Source organism: Lepidothrix coronata, unplaced genomic scaffold, assembly GCF_001604755.1.
Source record: "Lepidothrix coronata isolate B3197 unplaced genomic scaffold, Lepidothrix_coronata-1.0 Scaffold76, whole genome shotgun sequence".
Lineage (NCBI taxonomy): Eukaryota > Metazoa > Chordata > Aves > Passeriformes > Pipridae > Lepidothrix > Lepidothrix coronata.
In genome coordinates this window covers 71,897-82,697 of record NW_016690256.1, presented here as the reverse complement: position 1 = coordinate 82,697, position 10,801 = coordinate 71,897, and positions in this window count along the sequence as shown.

The following is a 10,801-nucleotide window of genomic DNA, read 5'->3' as shown; positions in this document are numbered from 1 at the left end:
TTAAAAACTATTACTGGGATCTTTGTTCCGGTAAAACCTTTGCTTTATATAAACATGAATTTCAGAAAGGCTTTGCTGACACAAACATAAATTTTAGAGACACATACTTTATTTCAGTCTAACACTCGATTTTTTTCCCAAACAAGTAAAATTCCTAACAATTCTGCCTTAAACTTCCTATCTGACATGAGATAGCAATACCAAAGTACAAGGAGGCAGAACTAGCAAAGTGCAGATTAAGAGCCATAGGCACTTTTGCTCTTCAAATGCCAAAACCTCATTGCAACATAGCAGTAATGGTGTATTCCTGTGGGTGTTACAAATGTCAGTATTTCTGTAGGAGTTACAAAACCAGGAAAGTCCTATGACATAGCGGTGTCAGGCTACTTTTACATTTCTTTTAAAGCCTTTCCAGTCTCATGGAAGACAAGAAGATCTTATTTTGGTGAATAAGAGCGTAACTTGGACTTAGGGATGCTGATGGATGGCAGACCAGACACGAGCTGGCAATGTGCGCTTGCAGCCCAGAAAGGCAAATGTGTCCTGGGCTACAATAAAAGCAGCCTGGCCAGCAGGTAGAGGAAGGGGATTCTGCCCCTCTACTCTGCCCTTCTGAGACCCCCACCTGGAGTACTGCATCCAGCTCTGGGGCCCCAACACAAGAAGGACATGAATCTGCTGGAGCAAGTCCAAAGGAGAGCCATGAAGATCAGAGGCTGGAGCACCTCTCCTGTGAAGATAGGCTGAGAGAACTGGGGTTGTTCAGCCTGGAGAAAAGGAGGCTCCAGGGAGTGGTCTTTCAATACTCAAAAGGGGGCCTACAAGAAAGATGGGGACAGACTTTTTATCGGGGCCTGTTGTGATAGGAGAAGGGGTAATGGCTTTAAACTAAAACATGTTGATTTAGACTAGATATAAGGAATAAGTTTTTTGTAATGTGACATTGCACAGGTTTCCCAGAGATGTGGTGGGTGCCTGCATTCCTGGAAGTGTTCAGTGTCAGGTGGGATGGGGCTCTAAGCAACATGGTACAGCTAAAGATGTCCCTGCTGGTTGCAGGGAAGGTGGACTAGATGTCCTTTAAAGGTCCCATCTGTTGAGGAATACACTCAGAGCAGTTAGCTCAGTGTGCACCTGCAGTGCCAGCTGCAGATTGAGCTCTGGGTGGGAGTCTGAGGAAAGAACCGAGGCCCGAGCAATGAACTGCCAACCCTTTGCATAGCAAGGGTGACCTATGACCGGACACCCAGAGACATGGCAGGAGCCAAAGAATTGGGAGGAAGAGCAGAGACTTTCACACACTTGGACTGTCAGGGTATTCTTTGTATGGGGTTCTTCCTCTGAGGCACCAGCTTGGGTTGTTTCTGTGCTGCTGCGACGTGAATAAATTGCTTTATGAAACCAGACTTCTAAGATTCTGCTATGGGAAACCTGAGGGTAGAACTGGTAAGGAAACCTGGTCTAACTATGTGTGGGTGGGGTGTGTAGGGACTGAAGCAGGGTCCCTATCGACTCATAGGAGCTTACAGCTGTGAAGGTGCTTCAGTCCCAACAGAGAGTCTCGGGTGTTGGGAGTGACTGTGAATGGTCAGACTGGGAAGTTTCCTTGACACCATCCAACCCAAACTGTTCTATTGTCGTCCAATGTGCTCCTTAACCTTTCCAAGTAGATCTTCTTTTCAATGTTTTCTCATGTTTCACAGTCACAGTTTCAATTAGGACTGCACAAAGTAGTATAAATGCTGCCATTCTGCTAGACCCATTAGACTATGCTTTTCCAGCTTCACTTACTTGGTTCCATCTTTCTGAAACAATGCAACCTCCACAATCATAAAGGCAAGACTGAAACAGGAAACTTACATAACCGTGTAAGCCATCATGCTTCAAACACAGGGGGAAATACAGGAAAATGCTCACAATTTCAAAGGTCTCTGAGGAAGGCTTTAAAACATCTTTCTAAAATAATGCCAGCAGGGAATAAGAAAAAAAAAAAACAAACAACCCCAAGATCGTAAATTTTTTAATAAAGGAAATCCCTGTAAAATTATGAAAGCTTCTTCAAAGGTTGGGGAATGAAGAAACTCTACTACAAATGTAGGGACAGAAGGACTTTGAAGCCCTGAGAGAGCTAAAAAAATCATAGTTGCTAAAAGACTGGCTGAAAAAAAGTAGAAAAAAAAGAGAGACAGAGTTTTAGGATGACAGAAAGATATATGCACATATGGATCTAAGACTGCAGATTACAGACATTGTGGATAGGTGGACACTGCTTGGGAGACTACCTTCTTTTCCCAGAAGATGCAAAAAGGAAACTCAAAGCTCACCAACCCCTCTGTAATAGACCCTCAAGAAGACATCCCTTAACTGAACTCCACCATGCCCCCACGATGCTGATGCATCCTATGGAATTGAGCTGCTTGGACCCAAATTTTAGGTTAATGTCATGTTGTCTCCAAAGTTACAGGGCAACCCTGTCTGTAGTTTCTATTCTTCTTCAATATGCATGAACTTTTCTCAAGTTCTAATGCTGACTAAAATGGGAATCGCCTTAAAACTTGCAAAGATTATTCTCTCTCCACTCTGACTATTGCTAGTGCCACCTCAACAGAGTGGTTGAATGTATTTCAACCCCTCCTTACTGCTCACACTGACCTGACTTTTCATGGTTTAATAGAAAGTTACTTAAAAAGGTCTCCCCTGAAATGGCTATCCTGAGAGTGACTGGACTGGGTTTATGACTCAAACCATGCAAACACCCTTACAACACACAAAGGAATTTTTCTCCACTTAGTGTGGAGAGGACAAAAATGCAAGTCAAAAGTGAGAGGAAATGGCAGGTTAGGACAATCTGGCAGGCAAGGCTGGTACAGAGGCCAACCTAGGCCAGATTTTCAGAAATGACAAGTGAACAAAGCAGTAAGACAAGATAGCATGAGGTATAGGTACTTGGGGAGAGAAAGAGGGATCAGCAGCAAGAGAGAAAGAAAATACAAGATTGATTGATACTGAACTGCAGGAATAGGGTGGTGAAATTGGGAAGCCATAGTAGTAGGGAAAAGGGTAAAAAAAAAACTTCCATGGTGGTGAAAGGAAAATTAGGCTTTGCTAGGCAAGAAGACTGCCTGCACAAGAGGAAAAGGAAAAGTACTCAAAGAGAGATCCCAAAGGGGATACAAGGACTATCTGAGAATGCATAAAGAAATGATGCAATGAGAGGGTAGAAAAAGAGATTAGAGTAAGAAGAAGGTGTGGTACACTCAAAGGGAGAAGATATGGAGGAACTGGATAGGATGGAGCAGAAGAGAGAAAATATGGGAGAAATAGGCTGAAAGGTTAGAATCCTAAAAACAAAGCCTTTCCATACTGTAGAATGAAACCCAGATTCCTGAGCATCTCCAGTCTTCTGCTGAAAACAAGTGGTCATGGAACTCAATAGCCTCAGACTGATCTAATGCTGATGTAAAAAAGAGAATGACAACTAACTGCAACTAGTCAGATCTCATCAATTTGAAGAGCTGTAGAGAAGATTTGAATACATAATGTTCGCTATCAGTGACAGCTCATAGGAAGATCAGTAAATCCTGAATGACAGAATATTCAATTTTTGGTTTTCTTTCTTAAAAAATTATCTAGGACATGACATATAAAGAATTCCAGAAAATTGCAGCTTAAGGTTGCAAGTCAAGAAAGTGTCGGAAAAATAGCCAAAATAATGTTGGTGAAATCTAAATTCAACCCTTTTTGTCGCTCTGTGACACAGTTTTGGATGACCACTTTCTGTCTCTGATGGACAGGCATGTTCCATAAGGGAATCAAGTCTTGCCCATGCTAACATTGGGGAAATGATTCTTAGGTTTCTCCTGCCAAAAGAAATGCATGTTACTAATTTGCTTATCTCAGTGGTATACAGGGTGGGGTTTTTTTTAATATGGCCCCTCTGAGATCTTCAACTGAAAAAAACCCTTATATATTCTATTGCTCTTTATATGCTTCTTTACAGACCTTAACTTTAAAAGTTGGAACTGGTTTTGGTTTTCCTTCCCTTCTGTGAAACCTTAAATGTCTAACAGTTCTAATTGCCTCACCCCTTATGGTACAGTGCATTTTTCAAGTATCCTGTTTTCAGTAATATACTAATTAAAATTCAAAACTAGAAAAAAAGGACATTTTTGTCATGTCTTCCTTTCCTAATTTTCATCCATGGCCCATACCATTTTCCTGTAACCCATGCAGCCCTCATCTACTGTCAGCCAAGCTTCACTTTTTTCCTTTATGTTAGTTTTAAACACAGTGTCCCTATAGCATGTTTCAAATTGCTTCCTGAATTCTTAATTTTTCTGCTTTTAGTCATATCCTTCATTCCAGCAATACCAAGTCTGCCAGTATTTCATTTCTTATTGTTTGAGTTAATAATCACATTGAGTTAAAAAACAATTCCAAAATTCTTCCACAAACACACCTCCAGGCATTTCGTACAGTTAACGAATTCCAGTCAATGCATGAATAGTTAGCATTTACCATAAATGTAGTTTTGTCCCAAAAATATGATTTTGTCCTTTGTGCTAGGAGAATGCCAGAAGAAAAGCATGATTATTACTGTGCCCCAGAGAGAAAAGTAGTTGGAGATTCTTTTGAACTTTTTCTGGAACTGACACAATAAAATCCTAATCTAAAGGTATAATTTCAACATTAAGTAGAAGAAGACTCTAGTGCAGTGAATGGTATAATACCTATAAAATCACCTCAAAGACTTTAACAGATAAAACTCACCTGGAATGAAGACCATCACAAAAGCACTACACCACTTCAAGTACTGCAATAATATTTCTCTCTTAAACATTATTACAGTAACTAAAGAGGTGTTTAGACTTTATGTTGTCTGCCACTGAAGAGAGACACATGGCATTACCCCTAAACAGCAGCTGTTTGGCAGATAATTCAGTGGGTCGGCTTTAGTTATTCAGGCAAGGCAATGAATCCAGACAACAAGTTCCAATTTACACCATGACCTATTGTTCTCTCTCCCAACCCTGAGAAGACCTGAACCATCTTAGATTGCAATTGAATGGCACCACAAAATCAGCCACTGCTGACTCACTGGTAGTCTTGCTGGTTGTCAAAGCGAAAGGGACAGGCTGTTGCCTAGAGGTAACAGCGGGGAAACAAATTCAGCTCAGTACATAATTTGGTTGGTGTGATAGTGGTTGCTTGATTAGAATAGATAATTTTCTCATAACCACCAAGTCTGCCTTTTTTTTATTTCCATGAGTTCATCATGTTCCAGCTCCAGTCCCAGTGGTTGTCAGCACTAGGTTGTCTAGATGGAAGCGTCCTATTACAGGACCACTGTAATCCAAACTTCCTATGAAAACGAGACTTAAGATAATCAAGCCATCTATTAACATATCTGTCCTGTTGTTAGGCCCTGCCAACAACTTTTAAACTTCAGCTAAATTCCACCAGATTTGAGTCACGGCCTCAAGCTTTGAGATTGTTATACTTCCAGATATTTTGTGGAAACCGACAGCTGGCTAGAGAAGCCAGACTTACAATCCTGTGGGAAACAGGCAGTCTCTCTCTTTTGTGCATATTATATCAGCCACCTGACTGATCTCAGGTGATATGTCATATTTCAGTTGATACCTTGACACCGTGACAGAGCTCAAGACAGCACAGTCTGTATTGTCTTAGGGACAGCACTGGTGGAAACTGCTGTTGAAGAATAAAATCTGATATCTATCTTTATTTAAAAAGTTGTACTTAAGCTTTGAACTCATTTGATTCACCAAAACCAATTATTCCTTGGTTTCAAGTTTCAGCTCATGTTGAACACATGGTCAACCCTGTGAAGCAGACCATCTGGTACTGCTGGTATTGGCAAAGAGCTACAGGCTGGTTTTTATTCAGCTTAGACCATTCATGACAGCTTTGGATTAACTTTAACAAAAGACAATAAACTGCATACCAAAATTAAATCTATTTTAAACCATTAACAAATTAACTCTCAATTACCTCCCAAGAAGTACATAACAGAGTTTCCTTAGCCTCATTTTAATGTGACAAAAGAGACAATGAAACAAAGTTAGCCCCAGTCCTGTGATAGATCCATGGACAGTCACAACCAGGACTTCAAAGCCTCCTGATTGCCAGTGCATCACTCCCTCTCCAGCCCATCTTAGTCTCTGGCTGTGACAAAACTAGCAGCTGCTTGCAAAAACAAGCTGAAGGACAGAGATAACAGCACCTGAATGCTACATAAACAAGGGATTGTGGTAGCTCTCTCTAATAATATAAACCAATTATGTTCTTCTGGCTCTGGCTTCCATCTTAAAAAGAATTAGTCAAAGGGTTATGTGGGATTAGGGAATTAGCCTTTCACCCCTGAAAAATGTAAGTTCAAATATTAGTTGAGGTCATGAATGAAAATCAGTTTCTTCCATTCCAGCCTTGTGCTTATATATTAGAAAAACACAACACAAATTGGCAGAACAGTCCCAGCAGTGGAATAGCAACAGCAGCTTATGCACACATATACATATATATACAGTATACATGTATGCTATATATATATAGTATACGAAGTACGTATATACATATATCTACTCACATTAGAGAATAGGGAAGGTGGAATAGGAGAGCACATTTAGAGATAGGTTGGCTTTGAAATGTTTTGAAATTTGACACTGAATCCAGACTGGGAGATCCAATGCTTGATTTTAGTCCTGCAATGACCCCTTGGAGTAATCTTCACCAAGCAAGAGTCCCCTTTAATCACCTAACACTGAAATATCTGGTCTAAGCTAGTCCTTAAAGCTCCTTTTCAGTTTTGTCAGAAAGACAGGCATAAGGTTATCTATGCCACCTACCTTCCACACCTATCCAAAGATCACAGTGCAACAAATGTACACAGTCCTTTGGAAGCAGAGCACGCTCTCTCTCAATCTCTCTCTCTCTGTCTCTTAGGCTGAGATGTACACAACCTAAATCCCTTCCCGCTCCCCATCTTCATTTTGTCCAATTTATTGATTAAAGATTAAAAAAAAAAAAGTGACTCTTCTTATTCACAGCAAAAGAATCCTGTTGTGTGCCATAGAAATTCCATGTGAGAATGAGATGACAGATCTCACTTAAAAGGCAATTTCCAGCAGGAAAAAAGGATTGAAAAATTATGGACAACAAAATAACCTTTTCCCCACTAAGGCTTTGATTTCTTTATTAAAAATTATTAATATTGCAGTGGAAAAGACAAAACCCAGACTGGAAAATGTTACTAAGTAAATCTTCTGTTCCTACACAAAAGACAGACTCTTCTTGATTAGAGGAGATACACCTTTCCTGTACAGGCTCATGAGAGCAGTGGACTAGCAAATGGTCTTTCATTTAAACACTGTTTGGGCTTGAATTGATCCACAAATATAGAGCAAACTATATAAAAAAACGCAAAATTGTATAGAAATGGAAGTGGTGTAAAAGTCCAAACTCCAACCTCTGCCATGGTGTACACTGTAAAAACAGCCAGTTTGAACTGAGACAGTTAAAAGCAGGAACACTATTTGGAGACTGTGCATTTTAGCTCCAAATGACCTTTGGTCCTGTAGAAACGTGTGCTGACATAACAAACATGAAAGAGACAAAATTTCTTCTTCTGTTCTACTGGAATACCCAAAATTCAAGAAATTTTGCCAAAATAATCCTCTGTCCTGAAATTTCATCCATGCTCGTGAAAAGTTTTGACTTCTGTGACTAATTAAAGTCCTTTCAGAAAATCAAATCAACGAATCACAGAAAACAAAGTGCTTGAATGTATCTCTAGGAAACAGTAATTTGTCTTCAGAATGAAAAGAAGAAAAATAAAAAGACAAATGAGGTTTCAGCCTCAGGCAGCAGTGAAACACGGAATACCTGATTGTTCTACCATACAGGCAATTCCTGGTCTTATCCTGCAACACAAATAGAGTTGGCCTTACAAATCTTAGTTTGCTTTCAAAAAGAAACACAGAACACAGTTAATTTTCCTAGACATAGAAGAAAATTTCCCCAAACTTAAAAATATAAAGGTATTCACAATCCAGCTGTGAAGAATATATCCCTTTCTTTAAGATGGAGAGCTTTCTGTAACAACGAGTTATTTCAGATTTGCCTCAACAATCAATAGGCTTAAACATGCATTTAACTTTCAAAGAGAATTTAGTTCATTTCAAATAAGGCTACTAAAAAAGTGAGTAAGAACATCCATAGATTGTTTAGTGCAGTTTAATCAATCATTTTACAAAGTAAACAAGATTAACTTTTATAACATCATTTTATAGATAACTCTAAATAGTAATTCAGATTTATGTTACTGATATAAATGAAGAAAGTGGGAATTCAGAGCAGATGAATAACCTGCTCTTTACAGGTTGCTGAGGCGGGAAAGGTACCATTTTTATTCCTACCTACTTGCTTTTCTACTGTCAAATGCCAGTGGAGCCACAAAAGACAGACTGTTGTTACGAAGCCAGCAACACTTATTCTGTTTCGCATTTTGTAGCAGACTCATACTTCAGGCCAAGCTCAGGCCATAGCTTTTTAATTTTTCTCTAAATCACCTGACACACTTTTGGGAGTTATAAAACAAAGTGACTGATGATACCTAACAATTGTGTGTGGCAGGGAAAATATATAGTGTTCCTTTTGTGAGGACAAACTGCAAACCTGGATAATGCCACGAGTAAAGACTACCTTGAAAAGTCACATTTATGTTCAGGGACAGTTTAAGCTTTTAAAAAACAGTTAAAGATAAATCCTGTAGTAATAGCAGACAACAAAATGGTACATTTCTCCTGAAAGCAGTTATACAGATTCTGGAAAGATGCCCAGAAAGAGTCTCAGGCATGAAAATAAATTATAATATGTGTAAGTTTTCCATAACAAGTCCATAAGCCTAGAGTAGTACCTAGACAATTGGTAGTGAGGATAACAACTTTCTGAAAAAGGGAATCAGAAGAGAGGCAGATAAAGGGAAGGACTGCAACACAAAAATCCTTTTCTTAAATGTAGATTATTATTCACTAGTAAAAAATCTTCCTTTACACTAGTGAATACAGAATACAGGCATTTCCTTGGATAAACTTCCTTTTAAAGTTCTGGAGAAAGAAAAAGAAAAATCAAGTGAACTTTCACTGCCATCAAGAATGAGCCTGTTCTGTCAAGTGTGCAATTATTACTTTCCTATGGCAGAACTGCAGAATAACTACTCGGGAGTGATAATTCTCAGAAGACAGTTTTCTCTTTGGTTCAAGCCATGGAGCTGTGATAACTCCATCTGTAGTTTGAAAAGGATCATGATGCCTTACACAGAGACCATCCGAAGTGTGGTTGATTTGTTTGGTTTTGTTTTTTGTTTTTTTTTTAAATCAGTGCAAATAAGACTGGTGCAAAAATCCACATGCACACTTCTATGATTATTCCAACCAAGACTACTTTAGTATATCTGAAATTGATTAAAAATACATTTACTTTAAAGAACAATAAACTGTTTCTAATTTGAAAAGAAGTCCACACAGTAATTTGTAGCACTTAGATTAAACCAGTGCACATTTCTGTAGATGCAAGTCACAAAGAAGCAGTGTGCCATAATAAGTTATTTGCTGTTAGAAAGCACAGAAACTTGCCCTGTTTTTCCAAACTGACTCCACAAGGCAGGTTGTCTCAAGATTTAATTCTTGAAAAACTGTGGACCATACCTTTCTCTGTGTTGAACAGACACAAAGAGGATGACTCCAGCCACACAGTAACCTCTGTGGCAGGTGTAGCTCCTGCATCTTTCTAAAAAGTGGAGCAAAACTTGGAAGCAGTACAACGATACAGTGTGGCCTGGATGGCCTGAAAACAATGCAAAGTAGGGCACAAAACCCTTCCGAGTTACGCCTGCCGAGAACAGCCCTAATTGCCAGCACACGCTACGTGAAACTCCGGTGATACACTGTCAGTGATGACGGCTATACAGAGGAACGTGGTAGCTATGCCTGGAAGCCGGGCACGGAGACACGCAAGCTCTGCTCTCCTCTGTTGTATTCATCTTGTTTATTTATTTAATGCAAATGAGCACAAGGCATTTGCCACTGTGGGGGCCCAAAGGAAACTGCATGTTTCAAGGGTAATTTCAGAGTGAAGCCCACCGATGCCCTACTGTCTGCTCCTGCAGCTTAAAAGGAAAATCCCTCGAAACGTCCACAGTTTCCCAAGCCGACATTGGTGCGGACGCGTCCTGTCCGCGGCGTTCGCAGTTATCTCCTCACGGGCACTGCCCTTAGTCTCGACCAGACGGACTGCTGTGTTCAAACATGAGGCACAAGGCCACGGCGATGGAAGCGTAAAAGCTCTTCAGATCCGCAGCCAGGCCGACAGGAGCAATGTACCAGGACACCCGTCCGGGCGCGCCGCGTGCCTGGAGGCAGTGAGGGAGGGGGAAACAGGGGGATCTGGCCTTGCGCTGCCAGGAACGCGGCGGTCCGAGCCGCAGGGGAGGGGAAAACCAACCAAATACCCCCCGCCCGAAACAATACACAAACAAACAACCCCCAAACAAGCACTCTTCCCGCGGCGGAGGGCGGATGTTCGCGGCTGAGCCCGGCGGCGGGAGCAGCAACGAGAAAGAGGGGCTTCTCCGCCGCTCTCGCCTGACCCCGCGGCTCTCCAGCCCCGCAAGCCGTCAACGGGCTTGGCCGAGCGCAACCCCCGCGCTGCCCGCGGATCCTGCCCCCTCCCCGACATCCCTGCCGCCGCCGGCCCCACCCTCGGCAGGCGGGGCCGTGCCCGC